This window comes from Eupeodes corollae, chromosome 1 (genome assembly GCF_945859685.1).
Source record: "Eupeodes corollae chromosome 1, idEupCoro1.1, whole genome shotgun sequence".
NCBI classification, from domain to species: Eukaryota; Metazoa; Arthropoda; class Insecta; order Diptera; family Syrphidae; genus Eupeodes; species Eupeodes corollae.
This window is the reverse complement of record NC_079147.1, coordinates 131,287,349-131,302,838: the sequence shown is the minus strand read 5'-3', so window position 1 is coordinate 131,302,838 and position 15,490 is coordinate 131,287,349. Positions and strand designations below refer to the sequence as shown.

General features: G+C 32.2%; 1 protein-coding gene across 4 annotated transcripts in view; it reads right to left on the bottom strand.

Annotated features, from left to right (window-relative positions):
• The window catches only part of LOC129943035 (uncharacterized), a 92,109-nt gene that overhangs the window by 54,851 nt on the left and 21,768 nt on the right, over positions 1-15,490 (bottom strand). The gene's annotated exons all lie outside the window — the stretch shown is intronic.

Below are 15,490 nucleotides of genomic sequence, written 5' to 3'. Positions count from 1 at the left end.
AAGGTGCCTGAACGACTATTATAAGAGGGAGTTTCCCAGCGCGTGCGGTTTTGACAGTAAGAACTAACAGAGAAAAAGTTACCAATGTATTATCTGCATCTGCATTTGCAGGGAATAATAAAAACAGCTAAACTAAAAACTAAAATTTGAGAGAAAGTTCTTTAGCATACAATCAAAGAATATGAAGTTTATATGTGTTTATGTGGAGATGGGTATGGATAATAAGGACAAAAAAGCAATCTCAATAAGAGTATCATTGTAAAAGCATTGAGAGAATTATTGAAAGCCCATAAAAGGCAAAAGCTCTGAGAGCGGATGGCAATATTTGTGTGAGATGCTTTATATCCTTTGACATTAAGAATTAATTTAGTGCGGTTACTAATAAACGCCAGTGAATAATTTAATTTATATGGCACATGATTTAGGTAAGCGTCGAAAAAAGAAGAAATAGTTGAAGTAACAAATTTACACTGGGATTCTATATTAAGAGAGTTACATTTGTTATAATCTCAAAAATAAAGCATAGAAGACAACCCTTAAAGTTTGTATCAAAGCTTTTTGTTTTCTATAATATGCAGTTTCGAACACCTTTTTTGTTGGTGGTTAAAGTAAGATACGGATGTTCTATATTTACTGTGCTGCACAAATCAATTGGACAGAATATAGTTACTTATGTATATGTATATGAATCGGAATGTATATTGTTGTAACGAAAACTTTATTTTTCCCTCAACTCTGATTTTATTAAAATACAATTCACCACCTCCTGTCATTATCGATATTGAGTGACAATAATTACTGATTATTGGTATTTCAATTTCAATTTTCATAAATTAAATCTTCCATTAAAAGTGTCACACTGTTAAGTGTAAGTAGGTAGGTACTGGGTTAACCATAATGCAATAGTAAATGCATTGAATTGATTTCCTTAAAATTTAGTTGTTTGATATTTGGATCGTTCATAACTTTTCTCTATATTCGTCCTACGGTATTTTTTTAATTTTTTACTTAATGATTAGCTTTTTTAACTTCCCATAGAAAGGTATCTTATAATAATAAATAAATAACAAAGTAAATAACCTTCCTAAGATACTACTGAAAATTTGTAAAAATTGATTTTATCTCTAATATCGTGAGACAGATAACGGTTTTGATTTCAATAATTTTTCATCTTATACAAAATATTGTTTTTAGCTTAAATAGTTCAATAACTATACACAGCACCGGTCAAAACAATAGCAGTGAAACCTCCCGATTAATATCCTAAAAAAATGCATTTTTGGTAATAGAACATTTTGCCTTCCTGGATAACGGGAACTTGATCATATATTTAATTTGTGAGAAATTTTTTGTTTCTTTGGCTTTGATGATCAATCAGTTGGATGCGATTAATAATAAAATAAAACTAATCCATCTTGATTTTACCCTACGTTTCGCCAGTTGTTTTCCTTCCTTTTTTTGATCCTGTGCACATTTAAATTGTCATCATTTTGAGCTTTAAAGTAAGGTTTCAAGGGCTTATAATATTTACATATTTACATTTAGATACATTTACAATATGAGACGTAGTAAATACTGCACTCCGGAGAAAAGCCGAATCATTCGCTAAATTCTTTCTGAAGAAAAAACATATTTGTAAATCCAAAACACTCTTTAAGGATGATTTCAAATGCTAAAAATTAGAAAACAAACCTAAAACACGCAGCAGAAAACAAGTTTGATCTCCGAAATCGGCAAGAAGGATTGTAAGATGCTCGAAGGCCTTAACACACTTGATTGCTGCTGGGATTAAAACCTATAATTTGAATGCAAGCGTGAAAACATTTAGAAGAGTATTGAGAAGAAATCATCTCAGAAAGTAAGTTGACAAAATCAAAAATTTAAATCAGCGGCAACTCCTAAATTAATGCCATATTACTTTTTACATATATAGAAGTCCATCCTTGCAGTAACTACAAAATTTTAAAAGTATCAGAAAAAAAGAATGTTAAAAACAACAGAAACATTATTTAAAAATTATTTTAAAATGTATGCTAATGGGTAAAATTTTTATCATTAGTAAAAGTGCTTGTCAATTATTGATTAAACCAAAAAGCAAAAATAAAAACATAACAGGTTATCCATTATAAAAAATTGTTGAAACTTACTACAAAAATGGTGAATCTGCCACAGCCACATATTGTGGTTTAAGAGGAGATTATGGTTTTGGCAAAATTGTGAAGAAATTTGACTGGATTGGTCACTTCAGTCCAGCTCACACAACAAGTAAAGCCAGCTGACGATGGACCGACTATCACCGTCAATTCGAGGTGTTATGGTAATATAATAACCGACTTTTTGTTGCCTGCTATTACAGAATACGATTTGGAGAATATGTGGTTTCAGCTGGACATTTTTTGTGTGATTCTACGCGAAGGACTATGTTTATGCAGATAAAATTTTAACTCTTGAGCACTTAAAACCAACCTTCGTCGAGTTATGACTGAGATACCGCCCAATATGTGTCAAAACGTGGTCGAAAATTACCTCGAATCGATGCTTGCAACAGTTCGCGTGGTGGTCATTTAAATGATGTAGTGTTTCACACAACATTCAAACTTTACAATAAAAGAAAATATTATGAACAAAATATGTAATGTGTGTTTTTGTTTACTTTTACTTTTGAAACCGCAAAATGGTTAACCCTGTAAAAACAATTGGCATTTTTATAACAAAACAAATTAAATTTCTTTAAAATTCTATCGACTATCTCTACAAGAAACTGTTAGATCTTCATTTATTAATAATTGCATACTTTTCGAAATTCCTTAAATTACATAACTTGGCTTATTCCATACGAAGAGCACCAAAGGGAAGTTACCAGTGTTGTTCGCATTCCAGTGTCTTTTATATTATGGATATGGTTTTGGTATATGAGGGTTGAGTGTGTTTATAATTTCTTCGGTAGCCTGTTGAAATTATCAGCTGGTCAATCATATTACATTTTTAAAAAGGAGTTGTTTTAAAATTAATATTGAGACGATAAATCATAAGGAATTTTCCGATTTGGAAAAGACATCCACATATACATTTTGTTGAGCTCTTAAAGAATGTGAGTTCGTCTTCGTTTTCACTTATTAAACTGTTCGACAACAAATCCAACTTCAAAACATGACGTCAGGTTTTGAGGTAACACTTTTTAAAATAAAAAAAAAAAAAAAAAGTAAATGAGGCTTTTTGAGGCTATCAACATTTATGGAGTAGAATTTTTTTCAATAAAATCCCTGATGATTTTTCAAATCTATAAATATTTTCTTTACCATTCAATTGAAATGTATAATGTTAGTTCATATAATATTCGAATAAACTTAAAAAATTGCTAGATTTCACCGATCTTACAAAAATCTAAGAGAAATGATAACAAATAAAATGGTTTTCAACAGAACAAGGCAAAACGGTTTCAAAGTAAGCTTGGTTCTTGTAACGAATCTGTTGTCAAAAAATTTTATTATATCAAGTATTTGAAATTTATCAAACAAAAATATAAAAAAATGTTGAAAACGGGTATTTTTATAACTAGAGCATAGTTATATTGTTAAAATAAGAGTTGGGATTGGGAATCAGTACTAAAAATTAAGTCCAAAACGTAATTTCCAAAACTATTAAATTATCAAATTCAATTTTTCATCGAAATCTCATACAGATTCAAATAAAGAATCATAACTTACTTACTTACTACAGTCCAGGGCGGACCTGAGCCTCAATCAACATGCGTCTCCAGCCAGCTCGGTCCCTAGCTAGCTGTCTCCAGTTTTGCACGCCAAGTTGGTTGAGGTCTTCGCGCCGTCCCTCGGGTTTGGATTCGAAGACCTTCGGGGCTGGAGCGTTGATGTTCACTTGCTCTACATGACCTAGCCATCTAAGCCGGTAGACTTTAATTCTGTTAACTAGGTCAGTGTCGCTGTACAGACCGTACAGTTCGACGTTATATCTTCTTCTCTATTCTCCATTTATGCGTACGGGACCAAAAATCACCCAAAGAATTTTTCTTTTGAAGCATCCTAAGACGCTATTATCTTTCTTTGACAGAGTCCAGGTTTCAGCGCCATAGATGAGAACCGGGATGATGAGTGTCTTAAAGATGGTGATTTTAGATGCTCGAAAGAGGACTTTACTTCGCAACTACCTTCTAAGTCCAAAGAAGCAGAGATTTGCAAGAGTAATCCTTCGTTTGATTTCAGCGCTGTTGTCGTTGTCTGTGTTAATAGCGGTGCCTAGGTAAGTCCTTAACTACCTCAAAATTATAGCTGTCCATGGTGACGTTTTGTCCAAGACGTCGTTGTTCAGTGTCCTTTTTTGATGACAGCATATACTTGGTCTTGCCCTCATTGACCACTAAACCCATCTTCTTCGCTTCCGTCGCAATGCTCAAAAACGCTTCACTTCTTCACGCTTTGATCTTCCAATTATGTCAATATCGTTTGCGTATCCGAGTAATTGGATGAACCTTGTGAAGATTGTGCCTCTAGTGTTGACGGTTAAGTTTTGCACAATTCTTTTCAAAATGATGTTGAAGAAGTCGCATGACAGTGCATCGACTTTTCTAAATGTTTTTTTTTACCTTTTGATAAAGTTTACGAACCTCATTCCTGTTGTGACATCCCTCTATCTCCTCGATCACGCGCTTCTCATGCTCTCTTTTTTTCCATCTAAGAAGCCACTCTCCTCTTCTGCTCGAAGAGCTCGCGAGCTGCTCTGGTCCTTCTGTGCAGCGCCGTTTTGTATGCCTGTTGTTTCGCTGTGTTCGGTTCCCGGCATCGTCATCAAACCAGGGGTTTCGCTGTGATGGCCGTGTGAAACCTAGTACTTCAGAGGTGGTATCTCTGACTCTAATGGCTGCAAGGCTATATTGCCACTGGTTTTCAATGCTTAATGCAGGCAGCATAGGACTCCTTAAGAGGTCATTAGAGACTCAATTGGAAAAGGACATGGCAGTCTCTTGCGATTGTAGCCGTCTAACGTCCAATCTTCTCACAGTACTTCCTTGTTTTGGCTTGGATCGGGATATCCGTAGCCGTATATTGGCTACAACGAACTAGTGATCCGAGTCAATGTTGGCCGCTTGGAATGTTCGGATATCTTGTATACTGGAGAAGTGTCGTGCGTCGATCGCAATGTGGTCAATCTGGTTGACGGTTGATTGATCAGGAGATTTCCATGTCCCCTTGTGGATATTGAGATGTGTGAACTGCATACTAGCTACCAGAGCCAGAATCATAACATAACTAATGCGAATTTCCAGAAAATAACTTTAAATGCTTTAAATTTATTGTTAAGGCTTAAAAACCTCGTTTTTGGTTGTTATTAGTCTTAAAACTACAACTAATACTTCTTTATTAAAAAAACCTAATATAATGTAAGAACACTCAAAAAGCAATATTCAAGTATACCAAAATAGGCATGGTATGCATGTTCCAATTCGAATACGAAAGTCCATTGTTTACTTGCTTATTTATTTTTTGGTTGCTTTTCTCTTTCGAATCCTTTCTTCAACCTCTCTCAACACATCTTTTCAAATTTCCTTCGTATATGTATGTGTTTAAACATAAAAGGTGCTAATATGTCTCCATTATAATGGAGCATTTTCTACTTGGCGGAGCAAAAATATATATTTTTTTTGTTGAACCCTGTGTAGTTGAAAGGATAAAAGGAAATCTGTTCCTTGCTACTCTTTTCGATTTTCCTCCAGGGAACATTTACTATATGATGTTCATGATACATAGGGTCTATATCTGTATGTATTTAATAAGTATGTACAAGTGTATAACAAGTATCTGAAGATTCAACTCGCAAGTTTAATTTCGTTTTAATTATAGTTTGGAACTTCAGAAAAAGTCTACACAACAAAACTGTTGGCAAAAAGTTTCTTGGCAAGAGATTCTCTTGAATTTGTATTTGGAAGTGGACCTCGTGTTGAAGAAGCCAACAAAGTCTATATGGCAAAGATAATACTGATTTTCCAGATGGAAAATATCTTAATTTTATCAATTTTTTCAGAAGCTATTTAAAGTCTATTTAAAGATTAAAAATATAATTGGTCATTCACACTTCCATTACAGCTTTATGTAGATACATCAGATATCGCTTTTAAAAACGATTTTATTAAATAACAGAAAACACTTCAAACCAGATCATAAGCTAATAAGATTTTTCATCTCACATATTTTGTTTGTTATTTTTGTGTGCCACAAATTAGGACTGAAGAAAACTTTTTCCTTTCTATTTTGTATAATTATTTGTTTCGATCTATAGAAGTATAGAATAAACATCGTCTCGTTAAGGACGGTCCAAACTGAATATAGGCTAGGTCACGACCTTTCAGAAATTGTTAACAAGTTAGGTTTCTTTCAGTACTCGTGGCCAGACAGTTAGTGAGTGAAGCCGTCATGCTTTAGGTCACTAGTCAAATTATTTATGGCTTACAAAAATTTTAAATCAGCCAGGCAAACTCTTTAATATTGTTACTTTCGATAGCTTTTAGCGGCAGCCTGTTTTTTCTAAGGAGGTCTATTTTTGATAAAAAAAATTTGAGAAAACAAACAAAATACCTACCTAGTACCTAGGTAGGTAAAATGATTTCAAATTTTAGAAGTCCTTAAATGGGTTGTGATATTGCTACCTTAAAACTACTGCAACGTTTATTAGTTAATATAGTTAATAGGTATACAACAACAATACACCAATATCATCTTAAACTTTGGGATGTACTAATCGGAGAAATCTAGAAAATAATTTGTATTTAAAAATACCGAATCTATCAGTACAAGTACTTGGTACTGGTACTTAAGAAGAACAAGTACCCAGTATTTTAAATTAATTTTCAGCTATCTTTTACTGGGTATTGCGATACCGCATTTACTTTTACTTGTTTAAATATTTGTCATGTACTTCTTAGATTGTTACAAGTCTTTTAGAATCAGAGATGAATAATTAATTAATTAATGTTTGATAAGTACTTGAAAAGTACTCGGTAGTACCAGGACTCGGTACTTGGTACTAAATAAGTACTACATTCTAAATGTACTTAAGTACTTTAGAACTCTGCCAAAAAAGCTTCATGCTTTTATGTCTCCTGTCACCTGTGGAAACTCCCGCATCTAAATTTTGTTTCCAGGTGAAGTTATTCAATATAAATTATGTTTCTCTTATGTTCTGATGTTAGTCTCATGCTTTTTATGAAGTTAGCAGAACCCTTTTTAATTGCTGGTCAAAAATTAATCTTCCCACTCCGAACTTGATATTGCCCATACCACATTCCAAATTACAGAAAATTATAAAAATCATTAAATTCGGTTGATACTCGTGCCTCCCTACCTAACTTTATTATATTGATATTCATACCTATGTACATTGTACACACCTATCTACATAAATCTGAGCAAAGACATAATTTTACTTAACACCAGAAACTTTGTTTTCAACCCTGGTTCCTCCAAAGGATCAAAGGAAAATGTTTACGGAAATTTCCGAAAAAAAAAATTCTGCTAAAAATTCCAACATCCACGTTGACGAAAAATTTAATAATTATTTGAATTAACTCCAAACGAAAAAAAGGACTAACACCAACCATTTATTTCCCAATGTTACAATTTTCTAGGATGAATGTTAACTTCCGATACGAGTTGTCCCTGATGAGCTGAGATGGACATCCGCACGGTTCATTTGATTGTTTAGCTCATCCAAAGGCCGCTCATTACGTAAAGAAAACCTCACCCCATGAAATGTGAATTTCGAGAAACCTAACTTTTCGAACCAGGGCCTAGTGACTTACAACTCTCAACCATTCCTGTGTGCGAGTAATTGCAGGGATAAAGAGGACCTACAGTTTATATGCCGAATCCGAACGGCAAATTGGAGAAAGCACTTTTTCATGAAAAGAATTACTCTTGGAGAATTTGTCAATTCTTCGCAAGAGGCAGTAACTTTAGGTGGCACAGGGATCGAACCCAACCATCATGCCACGGGTACTCCTAAGGCATTATTTTTAATATACAGCATAACAAATTAAAGTATTTATAGACCTTTAAATAAATTGGCATTCATTTTCAATAAGAAAAACGCGTATCGACAAAATTGAGTTTTGTCGAAGCACAACTTTTTTCGAGGCTCACCTTAAATTTTTTTTTATGATAACATATTTTTGAAATATACACCTTTAAAAATTTTAAAAACAGTCAAAGGTAGGATTTTAAAGGATAAGTTATATCACAACGTATCCTTTAACAATAAATTATATAATGACTTTGTAAAGTAAAATTATCTGTCTTCTTGATACAATTTAGTTAAATGACTTAAATGAGTTACTTACTTTCTGAAAATTCTCATTTGTATGATTTCTGTTTGATTTTATATGAAATTTTAAGCAAATATTGAATTAAATGCCTTAACAGTTTTGAAAAACAGATATTGGAGTTAATTGTTTCGTTTGAATAATAATACTTGCTTTTGAAAATATTTTCCCTATTTCAGTTGTAAACCATTTTACCACAAACTGTCTAGCGTTTCTATCAAATGTTTGTAAGAAGATTTTGAAGATTTTTCGAAAATTGTATGAAATTATCTAAATATTTCAACTGAATATCGAAGAAAGGGATTTTGATTTGGGATTTTCATTGAAAAATTGCTGCTTCATGAACTAAGATGGCCTCTAAACCGATATATATGTATGTTATATGTATTTTTTCGAATTTTTAGAAGTAATATGACATAAACCTTACGTGATCGAGTAATTTTTAAGTTAGGTTTGAATTAAGGCCATCAAACCAAATTGGAAAAGTTCAATTTAATTGCCAGGAATAACACCTTACCGAACAGTGTAATTATGAAACTGTTTCTATAAATGACAATTTTAAAAGTTAAACATTTATAGAAAGCCCTTGAAACATTTCATTGTAGTTATATGATATATTTAGATTGTAGGTTTTTTAAGTTTATTAATCAAAGTTATCGTTGGCGATGGTTGAGTATCAACAGTTGAGACCGTAAAAATACGAATTATTGTTATGTTGCAAACAAATATATAAGAGCAACAACAGTTTCCTTTCCTACTTTCCTAAAGTGACAAAGTTTTAATATTTGTACAGGGAATTTTTAATTCAATGAAATCGCAACTATCTTTCAATAATGAATGGTAATAATACATTTGTGTTTTTTCAAATATCATTCAGAAGAAATTCAATCGGTCATTTCCGGAGTGAGAAATAAAAAATAAAAAAATTAGACTTTTCACAAACAAATTCTTAAGACCTTCTAATCAATATGTTAACAATGTTGAAGAGTAAATAATATAGGAAAGTGTACACAGTTCACAAGTTCACATGCATAAGAAAAATATACGGTTTTGATATTTAAAAATATAACAACGTATTTGCTTCAAAACATGTTTAAATATGAATTGCTTTATTTTTTTAAATGAGCTACACAACAAACGAAGATCTTCCAACCCCTTCCCTCTCAAACTTTTGTGAAAATGAAATTACGCTTTATAGTAAGCGGAGCAACAATAAAATGAAATACGTATTTGAAATAGATATAGGGCATCAAAAATGTGTACATTGGCGTTCCGTCCCGGTACTCATCAGTTAACAAGTGAGAAAACCTCGCAACTTTTGTTTGAACTGACAATGTGAGAACACTGGGACGAAACGCAAAAATCGCCAAATCGTAAAATCGATATCACGGAGAGGGATAACTAAAGTTATACGTTAAAGTTGAGATAAATATCCACCATTTGATTTTTTAACTCACTGTTTAAAACTACTTATTTCAATCTCAAATTTTACAGATTTGCCATGACCGATTTCGAATATTTTGCCAAGCTAAACGTTACCTTTCATTTGTATTTTGTGGCATAAAATTCACGCTATGGAAGAACATAAGAAAAGAAAAGTTATGATACCTTTCTGGTATTAAGCGTATCCAGAGTGTATGGGGTAAGTTGTAGTCTTAACAGATTCGGAGAACGATTGACATTCTCATTAAACTTAACCGAATGAAGATAGTTTATAAGATGGCTCATGGAAGAAGAAGCTACATATGTGAATATCTATCTGCCTATCACTTGCGAAAACTCGTTTACCAGGTAGTGGTGAATTTCAATTAAAACCTTGTATGTATTATTTATGATTGTTTTTCAATAATTCTAGGAACAATTGGATCTATTAATGGGTCTAATACACAAAACAAAAAAATCAATTGTTTAATAATATTTATATAAACAGTTAAATTCTCCTGCAGAAGTATCATAAATACATGACGCCCTTTTATTGTAATTATCGGAAACCATTAATAAAATCAACTCAGGTAAAATACACTTATAGCTTATATTGCTAAAATTTGCAATTTTAAACAACACTAGATTTAAAGCGATGAAGGTGCTTGCTATCCTTAAGAAAGTCGCATATAAGCTCGATAATAGGTGCCATAACCGGACACTGTCTAACAGGAAAGCACACCACGCGGCTAGGCGTATACTCAAATGACTTTTGCAGAAGCTGTATAGACGAGGAAGAGGAAGAAATAGTTTTTCAATTCCTCTGTACATGCCCTGCTCTTGCTCAAAAATGCAAGAATTACCTAGGAGAATTCTTCTATAAAGATCTAAATCATATTAGCATAATCAGGCTCTCACGTTTCGTAAGGGACTCAAACTGGTTTCGTTGAGCTAGGGAGGAAGCCTCAAAATTCATGTGGTATCACAACGGGCCATGAAATTGGTTTAAGCGTGTCCTATTTCATCATGGACAGCCACTTTAACTTAACCTTACCTAACATTAGACTTGAAAAATCAATCAAAATATCAAACTCAAAAAATCATGTGAAAACATAATTTATTTAAAAAAAAATACTTCATAAAAATAAAAATAAACTTTGTTCATCAAACTTAAACTTATTTACATGTATGTAGATACAAAAATGTATAAATTTCTATTTTATTTTTTCGTGACTTTTGGTAGTCTATAACTTATATTTACATACATTTTCGTCTAGGGTATTTTTTTAGGTTGCATCGTCTCGTTCAAGTTTTGCGGGTTAGCCCCGGTGCACAAATGCGTAATTTTAACGAGCGCTTGCATTTGGGTTAAGAACTGTTTTCTCAAAATATTAAAAATTGTATAAATTGTCCTCATCCAAAAGTGTCCGTGCAACCTTTTTCCTTCAATCAATTTGAAAACCCTAAGTAAATCCGCTCCTAGACTATGCTCACTTTATTTTCCACGTTGTGTATAGAAGAGGAAATATTTCATTATTTCCATTGAATGAGTTCTATGTCCTTCAGTGTGTCACAAAACAATAATCAGTTAGATGTATACTGCAGGATGTGTATCTACCCAACATATTGACGAAAATAGAACACTATTCTCATATGATGTATTTTGTAGAAATAATCCAACCGTATTTATTTTGTCAACAGAATATCTAAACTGGAACATACAAACATATGTGAACATTATACCTTGGAAACATCCTGTTTTAAAAATTTGTCACGTTGATTTTAATGTTTTTATTTTCAGAGACATCCATTAAATTCATTGCCTTAGTGTCGTTGAAAGTAAGTAGGTTGAAAGTATGCTACTTACAACATTTTTCATGGAAAATATTCATCCCTATCAGGAGTTCCGCTAGAACCTTATTCCACACGAGTTTCACTTGAAAAAATGCCATGTTCAAAAAATGTACGTTATCATTAGCATTTAATTATTAATTGGGGCGAAATGTAACACAGTTGACAGCTTAAAATTTCACTTAAATGTTGGAGGCGAAGAGGGTATGGCAAAAACGTTGAAAGTAAGTTTTTTGACCAAATTTTGTATAAGTGACATATTGTATTTATTAATTTTGGTTTAATTTCAGGCAAATCAATCAAATCCAAGCAGTGATATGCTTTTTCTGAAAATGTAGGAAAGCCCTGGCGGTGCGAAGGTATTCGGGAAAGAAAATCGAATTTTTAGTTTTGTATTACTACAATAGTATCAACAAAATTAATGTTCTTGGTATTCGACGCATGATTTAATTCTTGCTGTTTGTCAACAACGGCGAAAGACCATGACATAAGGATGAAAAAAATAGGGTTGCCTACTTATATCCTGGCCCTATTGAGAGGTTGCCTGGCGAGTCTACAGATTAAATATACCCTCATCTGTTTTTTAATTGATTTTGATATCAAACTAAAGGTAATTAAATTCTATTTCAAACAATATCGGGTTGACAAACTAAAGCTCGACAATATTTTATCAACCCTGCAGCCCAGAATTGCCAGCATTTAAAGTGTTAAGTCTTTAGTAAGTGTACAAAATTGTTTACATGTGTTATTTAATCTATTTTTGGTTTAAATAAAAGATAATAGAAAAGTTAGATTCGATATACCGGCTTTAGTATTACCTTTTTTAATTACCCCGTTTTTTATAATCCCGCTTTTGAGGTAGAGGACTGTGTCTACCTAGGATCCGCTATGGACACAGAAAACAACACAAGCGTTGAGATCAAACGAAGAATTACTCTTGCTAATAGCTGTTTCTTTGGGCTAAAAAAGCCCTCTTTCGAGCGTCCGGCTATACGGTGTTGCAGAAGCATGGACTATGACAAAAGCGGATGAAATTACCATCGGTCATTTAGAGACACAAATTCTTCTACTTTTCTAGTACGCATAGAAAGTGAGTGGAGGTGAAGATGGAACCACGAGCTCTACGGGCTATTCAGCGACGTAGAATTAGCCAGAAGGGTAAAAGTCCAAGGACTTTGATGGCTGGGTCGTAGAGTGCATGGAAATCAATTCTTCGAACCCGCTCCCACAAAACAGCGCAGTTCAAGTGCGTGGAGTGAGTGGATCGAGCGAGGAGGGGTTTGTTGGGTTTTTTCTTTTACTGCTAACAGCTTTATCGGAAAACACCACCTCCTTGTTTTTCAAGGTGATAACCGTAGTAATAATTAACAATTAAATTTGCTTTATAATAGTTAATATTATAAACAAAAAAAAGAGGCTGGGATGCGACCCACACTGATAACTTCCCATCCCGTCTGTCGATTTGTCTTGCTTAAAAGTTTGTCCATATGTACTCGTATCAATTTTTACCAAATTTGCGTACTACTTTTAGTAGATTTTATTTTTTTATGAAATAACGGACTGTTGGATTTTTATATACAAATTACTTAATATTGAAAACAATATTTTCTGTGAAATAAAATAAGTTTGAAGCCAATATTTTTAATTTTTGAAAAGCTATTTGAGCCGAATGTAAATTTTTACCAAGTTTTAGTATTGTTCTTTTTTTAGAGTTTTATTTTTTGTAAAAAAACTTTCAATTCGAATTTTTTAAAAATTTTACCAAATGTTGAAAACAATATTTCTTATAAGATAAAATTAGTTTGAAGCTATTATTTCAAAGTTTTTAAAAGATATTTGGGTTGAAAATCATTTTTTACCAACTTTTGTTAATTTTTTGTTCGGTTTTTAATTTGTTGTGAAAAAACTGTTAATTCGATTTTTTTAAAAATTTGTCCTTATGTTGAAAACAATATTTCTTACAAAAAAAAGTTAGTTAGAACCTATTATCTCAAATTTTTGAAAAGATATTTGAGTCGAAAATCATTTTTTAACAACTTTTGTTAATTTTTTTTTCGGTTTTTAATTTTTTGTACAAAAACAGTCAATTCGATTTTTTTTCAAACTTTAACTGAATGTTGAAAATGAGATTTTTTAAGAGATAAAAGTAAATTAAAGCCAATATCTCAAAGTTTTGAAAAGATATTTGAGTCGAAAATCAGTTTTTACCAACTTTTATACATTTTATCAGATGTCAAAAACATTATTCTTCGTAGCACAAAATTGTTTTAGAGATGAAATCATATTTCAGTCGTAAAATATTGCAGGTGACAATTTTTTTTTTGGTTTTATTGATTTATAAAAAAAACCGTTAAATTGATTTTTTTAAAAAATATACTTGTATGGTATCACGTTACAATATATTATATAAAATTTAATTCAAGTCTCTAGCGTTTTTGGTTCGTAAGATATTTAGGGTTAACCAAAATTTTCACCTTTTTTTCAAACTGCTATAGTAAAAAAACCACCCACGCAATTTTGTTGAAAGCCCTTTCTGCATCTTTCTGCCTTATTATCTGTATAACAAAATTTATTTGAAGTCGATATCTCTTCTGGTTCTTGAGCTATGGACGACGAAAAAACGTCGCGAACGTACGGACGTACAAACGTACGTACACACGCACGCACAGACATCTTTCTAAAAATCTTTTACTTCGACTCTAGGGACCTTGAAACGTCGAGAAATGTCAAAATTTTTAATTTGACAAATCGGACGCATTACAATAACAACCTATGTGAAGTTAATAAATGTTTACGTACAATTAAAAGAAAACCAATTACTATATTATTATATTTCAGTCTAGTAATTTAACATTTAAACCTTTGACTCACATTACTATTTAGTTTAATGAACGTATTTTGTAAGAAAACGGAACTGTCGCGATTTGAAGGGTTTTTTAAAAGCGGGATTGTAATTGATCGAGATTTTCAATAAGCGTCATTTCAAAAGACGGGATTTTAAAAAATCGGTATTTTAGAAGACGGAATTTTAAAACATTTTTTTCGGGATTTTTTAAAAACAGGGTTTTCGATACTCTCCCATTATTAAATTGTCTGTCTTATAATATGGGGTTGTCTAGACAAAAGCGGGCATAACTTAATGCATTTTTAATGTAGACAATTTGTTTTTTTCTTTTGTCACTTTGTTAAAGTGTAATAAGACCAACTGTTAGAAATTGGTTCGATTACTTGGCTTTTTTTCCCGGCACCCTTAATTCAGATTGTAGGTACAGTGGAACTTCCTTAAGTCGAACTCTCAAAACTTTGGTTTAAAGAAATGAGACAAAAGTTAGTGAATTGCTGCTTTTCCAACTAAAACAAAATAAAACAAAACTAGGACCTTTTGGGCATACAAACTAGTAACCCGTTCAAAACCGAAGTTCAAATGAAAAACATACAAACTCTCAATAGCCATCCCTCTTCTTCCAATAAAACTACAGATATTAATCACAGTAGACTCAAGTATTTTTCAAATAATTGAAACAAAAGGGGGTTTCCCAAATAAGAGCAAAGAATTTAGAATGTATCTACTGAACAAACGTTTAAAATAATTATAATAGAATAAGTAAATTTCAAAAAAGAGGTTAAATAAAATGGGATTTCCCAATAGGAGAAAAAGTTCGATTTAAATATACTATCAAACAGAATCTAAAAAATTCGATTTATATAGAAATTCGACTTCCAGAAGTTCGAATTATGGAGGGCAAAATTCATGAAAATAAGGTTGAAAAATCAAAGTTTTTAATAATATTTTGAGTTATAGAAAAATTCGACTTCAGGAAGTTCGAGTTATGGAAGTTCAATTGGATAGATTCAGATTGATTCTGAATTACCGTTGTTTTTCTTTGC